The sequence below is a fragment of the Periophthalmus magnuspinnatus genome, chromosome 24, assembly GCF_009829125.3.
Source record: "Periophthalmus magnuspinnatus isolate fPerMag1 chromosome 24, fPerMag1.2.pri, whole genome shotgun sequence".
NCBI lineage: Eukaryota > Metazoa > Chordata > Actinopteri > Gobiiformes > Gobiidae > Periophthalmus > Periophthalmus magnuspinnatus.
In genome coordinates, this window is record NC_047149.1 from 21,588,111 (window position 1) to 21,601,382 (window position 13,272).

The 13,272-nt window shown below is 38.7% G+C and overlaps 1 non-coding gene across 1 annotated transcript; it reads left to right on the forward strand.

Annotated features, from left to right (window-relative positions):
• The first annotated feature begins 2,124 nt into the window (after window positions 1–2,124).
• Window positions 2,125–2,211, forward strand: trnay-gua (transfer RNA tyrosine (anticodon GUA)). Its single transcript is given in 2 exon segments — window positions 2,125–2,161; window positions 2,176–2,211. It is a non-coding gene; the product is annotated as a tRNA-Tyr (tRNA).
• The last annotated feature ends 11,061 nt before the right edge of the window (window positions 2,212–13,272 follow it).

A 13,272-nucleotide genomic window follows, 5' to 3' on the forward strand; every position in this document is an offset into this window, starting at 1 on the left:
GAAAAATACCCATTAAAAAATATGAGAACTTTTTTTTTTTTTTTGGAGAGATTTCTTTCGAGTTACCTCTTTAAAACATTACCTGTAAAAACCCACTGCAGGAGGCTGGAGTGTTGTTGTGTTTATTCCTTTGCGTCGCTCGTCTGCCGGAGAATCGGACGAGCTGATTGGCTTATTGGCAGTGGAACTGACTGATTGCTCTTGAGGGAGGCCTGTAATTTCTCTGTCATATTGTGAGTGATTATAGCTCTGAGACGTGTCAGTGTGGCGCTCCATCAGAACTTTTTGACAGCGCTCTTTTGATGCACACACACTCCACGGGAACAAACCAATGCTTTGGCTGCTCATTGTAAAGTGGCAAGAAAATACTGCTGCCTGATGGGAAAAGTGACTGTATTTTTGTTATTATAGTCAATGTATGAAATTGTATGAAAGCTGTAAATTCTGTGGAGGATAATATTTGTAAACTGAACATCAAAAGTGCTTTTAAAGGGACTATATTATGCCGTCTTCTGATCGAGTTTATGATGTTTTTTCCTTATCAAAAACATACCCAGAGTTGCGTTTTGTTTCATTGGTTTAGCACGGGAATTTCTTCTCCACAAAGTTGTTCTCTCAAACAGAAAATGCTCTGCTCCACCTTGTGATGTCATGTGGTAATACAGGAAGTGTTTTTAAACTCCATACACCTTCACTAGAATCATCTGAGTTGATCATTTCAGCCCTGGAATTGCCAATCTCGACTGAATTAAAAGTAAAAGGTAGCTGTTAGCTGGAAAACTACCACCTCATGACATCACAAGGTGGAACAGAGCATTTTGAGCTTTGGAGACATAGACTACTACTACTATAACTACTCAAACATTATGAATGAAACAAAACACAACTCCACATATGTTTTGGACGAGTAAAAATAAAAATTCAAACATCACTAAAAGTTCATGAGTCAATTCTGCGTAATATGGACCTTTAAAGCTGGACTGTGTAACTTTATCTTGGTTCTACCTCGTGCTTTTCTCCATGGAGATGTTATTACTTCGCCTGTAATGTTCCACAGTATAACACTAAACCTGTTATTTTGCTTTGAACTTACTGCAGGCGTTTCTATTGCCTTGAAAAACATGCATTCTTACTCTGAGTAGTCACCTCTCCACAGATCTGATCTATAACTTGACCTGACCTCTGCTCCCTGCTTTTCTCCATGTATAGATAAGTTCCCGGCAAGTAAACACATCTCCATGGAGACAAACAGGCGACGTACCCTCCACCTGAAAAGTTTCTAAGTATAACAAGATATATTCTGTGATATTTCACTTCCTGCTGTTTATAAATGAATAGTTCACAGAATTTCCAGCAAGTACAAGACAAATAACTTCCCAGGACAAAGTGTTGATTAAGTTATAACTTGTGTTTTTTTTGTTTTTTTTTATTAGATAAATCTGAATGAAAAAGTCTCAAACTCCGGCTGCACTGTTTGCCTTGAGGCTGAGAGAACAGAGCTACAGTCATCTTTATTGGAAAACACTTTTTAAACCAATGAGAGATAGGGGACAGGGAACATCTCGGGCCTGTAGGCAAATCATTCACAAAGACTTTGACTTTTATGCACAATACGATACAATAGTGTCTGATAAAGTTGGATTGTCTTGTCTCATTTATAGCAACATTTTACAAGGACTTGGACTTGTACTGTTATATCATTCCAATAGTATCGTGTTTAAAGGTGCTGATTTTCCGGTGGAGGGTCTGAGGTTGGATGTTGGATTTTGCGGGGAATGTTCAGCGGTGTGTGGTCTAGCTCCATGGCCAGGTTAAAGGTCAGATCTGTGGAGATGTGACCCCCACTCACAATAAGAATACATGTTTTTCAAGGCCTAAAAACACTTGTAATTGGATAAATGAAAGATAGATTAGTTTAATGACTTAGCAGCATAACTATGGGGACGAGTAGGTTGCGGATCATCTTCGAGAAAGGTTGCGTAGTAAACTTTAATTATTATCTATTATATATTACGTGGAATTTTCATCTTGATTGCACAAAGTTGTTAAACCTATAAGACACATATTGAGTCAGAGCTTACACTTTGCCAGAGTCCGACTTGGCAACAGCACGCACGTCTTTCACCTTCCATAGCTCAGTTGGTAGAGCGGAGGACTGTAGAATAACAAACTGAAATCCTTAGGTCGCTGGTTCAAATCCGGCTGGAAGGATGTGCCTTTTCTTGCCGGGCAAACAGATTATTCCTTTTCAAGTAATGTGGCATCCAATGAGAAAGTAACTTCTTTTAGATTGGCTTAAAACGAGCACAGATGCGGTGGTTGAGAGGTTAAGGTGACTGACTGCTGCTCCATTGTGCTATGCGCGTGCTTTGGTTCGAATCCTGTCCTCTTGTTAAACAGTTTATGATGGTTTTGTTAAATTAAGTGTTCAAAGATATAATATATACGTGAGATTGATAGATATGATGTCTGTGTAATCTCTCATTCTTTTAGTTTTACATTTTGACACTCGTCCAAGCCGTTTCTTCAGTTCTGGTCAGATTACTCGTGGACACTGCCTTAGCTCCTCCCATCTGTCTGAAGGGAGGAGCTAACTACGCTGAAACTAACACATCTATTTGTTTACGGTGTCTGTTTTTAGTCTGGGTCTGTTGAACTACACTAAATGTGAACTGTGCCAGAGTCAAATTTGCGTAACGTTCAGGGTGCACTCAGATCTATTAGCTTATCATTATTGCTTTCCTTGTTTTGATTTAGGTCTGAGGATGGAGTTATAAATAAAGATAAGTTATGTCAAAGGCCCCATTCCAGTTCAATGATTAATTCTTTTTCCTAACAAAAGTGTCCCCTTTCAAACCATTTCTTTTCTTTGGCAAAGATTTGGACCTCACTGTCTTCAAAGGAGCGGTTAGTAGCTTTGAGATGGAGATGTACAGCAGACTGGGGTCCCGAGCTGCTCTCCCGATGGTGTTGGTACATTCTTTTATGTTTAGTTTTTCCAATATAACACTCACTGCAGTCTTCACTACACTGATTAGAGTAGACCACATCACTTTGTTTGTGGCTTAGGGTTTTGTGGCGAAACCTCTTCACTCTAAAACTTTTGTCCAGTTGACAGAATTGAATGCTTCTTTTGCTAGTGTAAGATTTGGCCAACATGATCTACCACTGTACCACTTTTGTCAGATTGCTGATGGTTAAATTTCCGCAAAAGACAATCCATACTGACATTGTATCTATGGGCAAGGCAGTTGGTTTGCCTTCCCTGTTTGTCCACACTGGCAGAAAATATAAGCAGCTGATAATCTTTTTCATCATATGGCATTGTTAAGTTGTTTCAAATGGTTCGTATGAGGCTGTGGAAACAACTTAAATAGGTGTGGCTGGAGTGACACCCAATGGGAGAACCCAGAATGCATGATGAAAAAACATACGGATAGAATAAATAAGCTAAAAATAACCTGCAATAGGCGAAATCCACAAAGTCGTCAGCTTTACTACATTTATTTACAATTATTCTATATGTTTCGCAGCTGTAAAACCCCTCACCACACACTTTATACACTTTTGTCACACAGGCATTAACATTTTCTCACATTTCTCTTGTTTAAACACAAAGTTCAAACCTCGGTCGGTGGCTTTATCGGTGCAGAACGTTTCATCGACATTGTGGGTTTTGTCGGGGAGAAAACTTGCAAACTGTACATACCTAGGTAGATCAAAATAGTTGTCACGGGTCATACACAGATTTCATGAATGTAGCAGACAGGCAAATGTCCAAACCTGCAGGTGTATATTCATAAGAGTCGAATATATGAATTAACACCTGCAGGTTTGTCCATTTGGCTGTCGGCAGGATGCGGCTAAATAAAAAAGCAACCTAACAAAAAAGGCTTTAGACAACCTAAACCATAAACAAGTATCCAACCGGCACCTTTACACAACAGTTTGAGAACCACTGCTCTAAACCTCATTACGATTTGTACACATATTTATATTGCAAATTATACTTTAATAGATCTGTTTCGCATTATGAAAGCGAGCTACTGCAGAAACGCCATTACATCCTGCCGTTTGTCGGGGTGGAGGAATTCATTTAGAGCGCTGACAGAAGATAATGTTTAATGCCAGTGCGGAGGGCTGCTCATCTGTTATTTATGTTGATGAGTGTTGGTCCCAGCTGGATCTGCTTTCCTATTCATAGAGCTGAGACCTGGTCGAGATGTCGTTTACATGCACAGACCATTACCTCCAAGACTAACTCAGTACAGGGGACGGTGGGCTTGACCTACTGCCTCGCTGACCATAAAACTGCGCCAATAAACTTATACTAATGGTTTATATAATGGACTATGGTTTTCTGCGACATCGCCGTCAAAAATAGATATGCGTAAAAGTATAAACCAACATAAACCCCAATATAATAAACGCCATCGTCACTGAGGTTGCATTATTTTGCATGTCGCTCCCGATCTTGACAGGAAATACAAAAATGTATAGACACTACAGGGATGTTTTAAAGCGTCCCAGAGAATCGGTGCAGTGTTGACTTATTGGTCACATGAGCTACAGTTTACACAAAAAATCAACCTTCTTTAATGCATTTTTTGAGGTAAATGTTTTCCTGAATTCTCTATTAAAATGAATTCAGTTCCCGCGTAACCGGAAGTGCACAAAAAAAGCGTGGTTTGGAGCGTTTAGAGGAAAAAGTGGGTGGAATAAGGTCGATAACTCAGTGTAAAATCGGCACATAATAGACAATTTTATTTTATTTTCAAACTGACGCTTTTAAAAACTCCAGTTCGTCTTCACGTGTATCTTGTGGGTGGTGAATTACAATTTGAGAACCACGCTTTTACCAATAATTACGCATGCTTTAAAGGTGCACCATGTGACTTTTTTTCATGAAAGGTACGTAATCTACTTGTCTCCATGGAGATGTTGTTATTGCTTTGCCTGGAATGTTTTACACTCTCGCGGTTATTCAGTTACAGGTGTTTGTATTGATCAAAAATATGCACTTTTACTGTGAGCAGAGTGTTGTCTCCATGGAAATAGATGGCGTACTGTGGAATATTTAAGGTAATGATTTTTCCAGATGCTTTACACGCACTTACATGAGGGTAATGAAGTAAAAGTAGTGAAGAACTGTAGTTAAAGTAGAATTTTTAGGTATCTGTACTTTACTTAAGTCAATTTTACAGTGGATACTTGCTTTATTTCACTACATTTGAGAGCAGGTATTTGTACTTTTGACTTCAGTATTGGTATTTTTGAACTGGACTGAAAAGTAAAAAGTCCTTTTCATATGATTTTTTTTTAAACTTATATTTTATTGTTTTCAAAAGACATTACAATAGAACAATGAACAATCGGTCAGCTGTCATTTAAATACAATTTCCATTCTTCCCAGTGTACTTCGTATTTTTCTTTTCGTAACCTTAGAATATGTGTAAGTCTCTTCATAGCGCGAAACTTTTCCACAATGTCCTTCCAGTTGCCAAAGCGAAGTGGGCGTCGTCCTTGTGCCATTTCCGTGTAATGGCTTTTTTATGCTGCCAATAATATCTTGATTAAATAATAGTCCTTTCTTTTTTTTTCTTTTATATGTTTTTTCTTTTCTTTTCTTTTATATGTTTTTTCTTTTCTTTTCTTTTCTTTTATATGTTTTTTTATTTTATTTTATATGTTTTTTATTATTATTTATTATGTGATGCTCTTATTTATTTACAATAAAGATTGTGTGATTATTAATTAATTTATTTTTGTGTTATTATTTTATATTATTTATTTATTTACTTTTTAAGTTTTAGTTCTTGCTATATAAAAATGAAAAAGGTGTGTATGCATTTGTTGTTTTAAATGATAATATACTGTAATACTTGTTCACATAACAATAAAATATGAAAAAATAAAATAATAATAGTCTTTTTTGGGGATGTGTGCGTCAGTGGTTTGCTCAAAATACATCATTATGCATGTTCTTGGTGACGTGTACCCCAATATTTTCCCCATTTCTTTGTCCAAAGTATCCTAAAATTGTCATCCACAAATAGTGATGCTTGTTTAATTTTGATTGGTGTGATGAAAAATCTATTCTTTTCATTTGATTTGAAGGGTTATTTTTACCATGTTTGCCGGAAACATCTTGACAAAATGTTTTGAGCTCAAGCTTCGTCTTTGAGCAAGCAAAAATAAATACACAAAATTCTTAAGAAAAATTAAGATTCACATTGCTGCTATTGACCGAAATGTCATTTTCTAATCAGTATCGCTCCATATATACTTTAACAACAACAATTAACAACTCTTGTGTGAAATACTTTAACTTTTTACTCTTAAAGTACATTGTTAAACAGGTACTTCAGTTGACTTTTTCATATGATGCTTTTACTTTTACTTAAATAACAAACTGTGTACTGTACTTCATCCAGCAGTAGGTGAGTTGTTTAATTCAAAAGGATAAACAAAACTGTTTTTTGTCTGTTTTTCCCGTACACATCTTCTTTTGGTCCTACATACGTCGTGTTTACTGCAGACTCCGCACAATAATGATGCAATATTCTGTTATGCTTTGCCACAGATCTTTCCTCCCATAGGCCCCGCACGGAACAGTTTAGATCTTGCGCCATGTTTTAGCGAATTGTTAATGTCTGTGTACGTATCTGTTCCCACCGCACTAACACAACAACACCGAACCGAATGCAGTTTTTGTCATTTAGTCCACTCTCCGTATGAAGCCAATTTAGCACTTCAACAATCCATAGAAGCGTACTGTGAAAGTGCAGTACTCCCCATTACCAGAACAGCCCCGTCGATGTAAAAACACGTCTGTTGACTCCTTAACTGCATGTTGATTAATCACCTCAAATTACACGGCTCTATTTCTCCATCTGAACGCGCAGGAGTGGACTTCCATTAGGCGCTGAGTCAGATATCCAGCCGCGAAACCGACCGCGGAATATGGAGGGCTTCCGTTCGGGGAAAGGGAGATGCATTGATCGCTGTCTCCCGACATAAAAGGCTGTATTGATGCCAGAGCCCACAAGGATCCGAGTTGGACGGGCATCAGGCGCAGAGGTGGAATCTGACCCGGCTGCACCCTCGCAGTGGGGAGTTTGGAGAGGGATTTTTTGAAGTTTAAGTCATTTTAATGAACTTTAGTTAATTAATTTGTCCAAGTTCAAATGATTGTAAATGGTAAATCGTTTTATAGAGCGTTTTCCATCATCAAGGCGTTTGAAGAGCTTTACGTTAAGAAATGACTCACACATTCACACACATTCGCACAACAATGTACGTAGACAACATTCTGACTCTGCTCTCATCACTTTAACCAGTTGTTTTTGTGTTTATATGACCAACATCAGACTGAAAACATCCAGAATGTCACAAAAACTACCACAGTCACAAGAACAGAACACAAACAAATACGGGGGGGTCAAGAGTTTTTAAATTCTAGACATTTTTTCTTCGTTTCTGGTGGATTTTAACGTGTTCCAGTTGGCGACAGTCGGCTTTCATTTACATTATGTCGGGTCCTTGCGCTGGTGTAAACACATAGCTGCCCTCACCTCTGCCCGACTCAAAAACAAATGCAGCAGCAGCAGATATTTTACTATTATAGATATAAAACAAATGTAATTATTTAAGAGGGATATTTAGGCTGCTGCAAACACACAAACCCTGTGTCCAATAAAACTTGATATACTATATTATATTATTTTCAATGTAAATGTATGGGCTCTTGGGGGCCCTCTGGTGGCCTCGGGGCCCTAAACAGCTGCTCAGTCTGATTATAGGCTGGACCGGCCCTGTACGTAGACACGGGGGGTGAGATGGGTGAAGTGTCTTGCCCAAGGACTCAACATAACACTTCAGACCCTTCACCCATAGAGCCGCTCAATGGGTAAAAAAACATGATCTAAATGAAAACGTTAGGAGATTTGACATTTGACACACAACTGTCAACCCAGCATGCAACTCTGTGGGACAAGCATGACTGAATAATTAGAAAATTTGATTAAAATAATAATTACATTTTTAAAAGAGCACAGATCAAATTGTGTATTTTGATTGCTCATTTACTTGATTTTTCTTTTATTGTTTGGCACAATTCAGGTATTCAAATGTGGTACTAGGAGTAGCTTAACAACACAATGCAGTTAAGTAATTTTAATAGTACTCATAGTAATGTACAATGGTATTGAGTTCTATGCATATCTAGTAGTAGTATTTGTATTAGTGGTGGTGGTGGTAGTAATAGTAGATGATGTGGTGGTGGTAGTAGTAGTAGTAGTAGTAGTAGTAGTAGTAGTGGTAGTAGATGATGTGGTGGTGGTGGAAGTAGTAGTAGTAGTAGTAGTAGTAGTAATGGTAGCTTATGTGATGTAGAAGTAGTAGGAGGAGGAGGAGCAGCAGCAGCAGTAGTAGTAGTAGATGATGTGGTGGTAGTAGTAGTAGTAGTAGCAGCAGCGGCGGCAGTAGTAGTAGTAATAGTAGATGATGTGGTGGTAGTAGTAGTAGTAGTAGCAGCAGCAGCAGCAGCAGCAGCGACGGCAGTAGTAGTAGTAGATGATGTGGTGGTAGTAGTACTAGTAGTAGTAGTAGAAGTAGTGGCGGCGGCAGTAGTAGTAGTAATAGTAGATGATGTGGTGGTAGTAGTAGTACTAGTAGTAGCACCAGTAGTAGTAGAAGATGATGTGGTGGTAGTGATAGTAGTAGTAGTAGTAGTATTAGCAGTAGTAGTAGTAGTAGTAGAGGTCGTGGTGGTTTATCTTCCGTCTCTTCCATTCAACCAGTATTTTGCGAGCAATTTTAAACAGCATTTGAAAGAGGCAGTAGTAGTAGTAGTAGTAGTACCAGTAGTAGTACTAGCCGTGAATCCAAATTCCTATCACTCTCTCCGTGTGCTCCGGCTCTAATTCCTGGGAAAGGGCAGGTTCATAATGCATCCTCATTCAAATGCATGGAGCTGGTGATGGGTTTGAGGATCTCCGTCGCTGACCCCAGACGCCGGGCTCCATCTATTCTCATTAACTCTCTTATCTCTCCAGACCCACGAGAAAACCCACGGTGACCTATTTGATTTCAAAGTAATAGCTCTGAAAAGGACGGCAAATCATTATGTTACAAGATCAAAAGTATTTCATCCACTCCTGGTGCTTCAGCCAATTGGGAGAATTGTACTAATATGATAAATCCAGACTTGTGTTAATATGCACGGGGATGTAGTTTTGTATAAGAAAAAGTAGGTTATTGTAAGAAAGTATGGCATAGTTTCATTCAAAGTATAAACTTCCACAGTGTTTGATGAACTAACAGAGGACATAACAACCCCCTTGACTTGATTAAGAACCTAATGTGCGTTTAAACATGTTCTAATTGTACTCCCTTCTACTCAAAATAGGTCAATTGACTCTTGCATGTCTGAATAACCTGTTTTCACCTTTCTTTCTTTCATTATTATGTACAAATTCATTAATCTTACAAAAGAAAAGATGATTTGCATCAGGTTTAGCTACTGTGACAGTCCCTGGGCAGGTGAACATACATTAAAACACACATTTCTTTACAATTACAGGATAAGACTAACAGTTTCTCATTAACATTATTAGTAAAACACAATAAATGTCCCCGAGTCCAATACATGATGTGTCCTACAGTCCAAACCAACTTAAAAAATCAATTATGTGCAAGTTTTTATAATGAAACAGAACAGTACGAATTAACCGGAGTGACACTGACACATTTCAATACATAATAAAATTGTCGTAACTGAACATTTTGTATTTACTTAGGATATTACGGTGGTGATAACGAAGGGGTTTTTTATCGAGTGCTTTTAATGCCTGATTATAGATGGATCTGAGAGGTTTGAGCGCGCTCTCATTGGCCTGACACCATTTTTTGTTAAAACAATTCAGATTCCGAGCCACACACATAAGGTTGAAATGTGTAAAGCAGGGGTGTCAAACTCAAATTCACACAGGGCCAAAATTACAAACTGTGACTAAGTTGAGGGCCAAACTAAATATTTATTACATACAATACATATTACATTTATTAACATGTCAACAACATCTGCATGTTTTTCAGAAGGGGTGGATTAAATTTGAGTGAGGCGACAGGAGCAGATGCTAATGAGTGTCAGCAGAAGTGGTTGGTCCGGCACCAACACATTTGCAAAGCATTCTGGGATTCGTAGTATTAGAGGTGCATGTGCTATACTGGCGCGGCAGCCGGCGGGACAGCTCTGATACATATTTGATATGATCTTGTGGGCCAAATATAATTATATCGAGGGCCAAATTTGGCACACGGGCCTGAGTCTGACATGTCTGGTGTAAAGTGTTGTCAAGTTGCTGCTTTGAATATGGTAAAAGAAAACTTTTAAATCTGTCAACTGGACAAAAAGTTGTAGGAGTGAAGACGTTTCTGCTCATCCAAGACGCTTCTTCAGTTCTGGTCAGATTACTGCTGGACACTGACTTATATCTGTCTGAAGGGAGGAGCTAACTACACTGAAACTCAAAACACCTGTTGTTACTGTGTTAGTTTCAGTGTAGACTTAACATTTTTCTTTCACTATGGATCATACCTGGACGACTGAGGTAATACACAGACTGGTTTGAATATGGACGTCAATGGATCTATTTAGGCAGCTTTAGAACAATAACAAACAAAATGTAAAATAATGATGTATGTATGTTATAGTTTAATGCTAACTACCCAAAAAGCATACGACATCATCTTTAAAGAATCAGAATCAGAATCAGAAGACTTTTTATTGCCATTGTCAGTGAACACAGCTCACAAACTACGAACTCTCTTTGGTGATAAAGTGCAACATAAAAACACTAAAGTACAATTAAGGGCATGCATAAAGTTAAAAAAGATCTGCTTAAAAATAAAATAAAATACTTAGAGGTAGAAATATACAACAACATCATGACAACAGGGCAAACATGGCTTTTTAAGGTGATCGGTATTATAAAGTGTCCAGTTTAGTGCAGATATTATAAAGTGTCAAGGGGACAGATATTATTACAAAGAGGGAGTATTAGGCAATGTTATGCGACTTTTTGGAGCTTTCTGCCATGTTTTAACGCTGTTCTCTCATCAAATACATGCCTGAAGATGTTTGAAATGTCATCCATGCATGTTTGAGTAATCTAGTGATCTCTCCCTGACTCTATTCAAACCTTTTTTTACGGTTAGCTGTAAGATTTTACCCAATCCTCAGCCCACAAGTCTACGTCACCCATGCTCTCACACGACAATTATCCATAAATATACAAAAGCATGGTACAAGACAAAGAAATACACTACAAGTTCACAAACATTAGCGAAAATGCACTGATGCTGATTGTAATGTGACTGCACTCTGAAAGGGGAGCGACTTAGCGCAGAGAGCAAACAGAGGGAGGACTCAGAGCATCAGAAACAAAACTGAAACTTATCAAACCTGTTTATACGTTGTTTTCGGCAAGTATAGCCTTTTAAAAACAGTAAAAAGTAACACTGTTTTCGAAATGTGTTATGTGTTAGCAGTTAATACCCCCATTTTAAGTGAATTTATTATTATCCGTACGTTATTTATGTTCTCTTTTTCGCTACTTCCTACAGACTTACGTGCGGCTGAATCGAATGTGGATTGTGGCAGTTGTGTGTTGTGGATTTAAGCCTAAAACAATCTTGTACTTCTCTGCAGTAAACCTCCAGAGCTTCTGTAACCACCGCTGGGTCGGGCGCCATAATAACATGCTTCCTTTGGCGTTACAAATGGAGCCAAATAAATTGTTTCCTGGTCTTTGAAAGCACGTCGCTGCCGCCGCTGCGCTGTAGAAAACGGAGGGGTAAATGGAGCCACCATCGCCCGGTTGATCAGAGCGTTTCACAGACCTCCAGAGCTCAGGGAACGCCAGGGCCCCAGCGCTGTCTGTCAGCCCTGTGATGTGCGCTGCGAGTGGGGAGGCAGGCTACGATTGAAAGGCTGGTTGGATTTGATGGGTACATGCTGCTCAAAATGGCCGCCGGGCTAGTGTCTGTCTGTGTGTGCGTCTGTGTGCGAGGGAAGAGACTGTAGAGGAGGCAGCGTGATGCTTTTGAGGGCAGGGGCTTTTATGTTCACCATGATGTCACGTTTGCCTATGTCACAGCAGAAGTTCTGTGGAGCTGCCTCAGGTCGTCCCACTAATCTGTCACTAAAATGCAAATGGCTGCTTCTGTTTGCCTTTTTGTCTAATAATAATGTGAATAATGTTAGCTGGAGCATGCATTGTTTGTCCTCTGTCAAAGGCGTTTCAGCTCACGTCGGGGGGCCTCTAGCGCTGCGGTGATAGCTGGTTTAAGTGGGTGGATGGTAAGATGGTGGCAGAGTGGTTAGCACTTGGATGACAGCGGCTCAGAGTGTTCATCCGCTGATTCAAGAGGAGCAATTTGAATCCCGCTCCCTGCATTACCGAAGTTGGCAGAGCGATCAGAACCACTGGCCTACGATTTGGAAAGTCTAGCGGCGTGCAAGTTGCCAGTTTGATCGTAGCTGCAGCAGGTGCGTATTGTTGTCGCGTCCTTGGGCAAGACACGGAAGCTGACTCGGTGATTTATGAGTGTGCGTGTGAATGGGGGAGTGATTCGTTGATGTAAAGCGGTTTCGGCGGCCAATGGAGGTTGAAGCGCTCACAGTAAGACCCGGGTTCAACTCCTCTTTGTCCTTTGGATGGGTTTTGCTTCAGTACTGTTGGTTTCTCACAGTTTAAAACATCCCGGTTCCATTATTTAACCATTTTATTATTTATCTATGCTAACAGACTCTAGTTAACGATAACCTGGAAGTTTTACTCATTTAGTCTAGTCAAAGTAGCTACACGCACAAACAGGAGATACATAACTTAACAACAGATGGTATTACGAAGGTCAAAGGTCAAAGAGATCCGTAACAATACAAATAAAGATTTAGAGTAAAGAAAGTGATAACATTGTATTGTCTGATCTATTTTTTATAATGTTTCTACTGCTCAGAAGAACTGGTTAACTATGGATACCAGTGCAAAATAAAAAAAAAAAATAGATAGATAAATAAATAGTTTAAATAAATAAATAAATAAATAGATAGATAGATAAATAAATAAATAAGGACATAGTTAAAATAAATAAATAGATAGATAAATAGATAAATAAATAAATAAATACATAGTTAAAATAAATAAATAAATAAATAAATAAATAAATAGATAGATAAATAAATAAATAAATAGATAAAGAAATAGT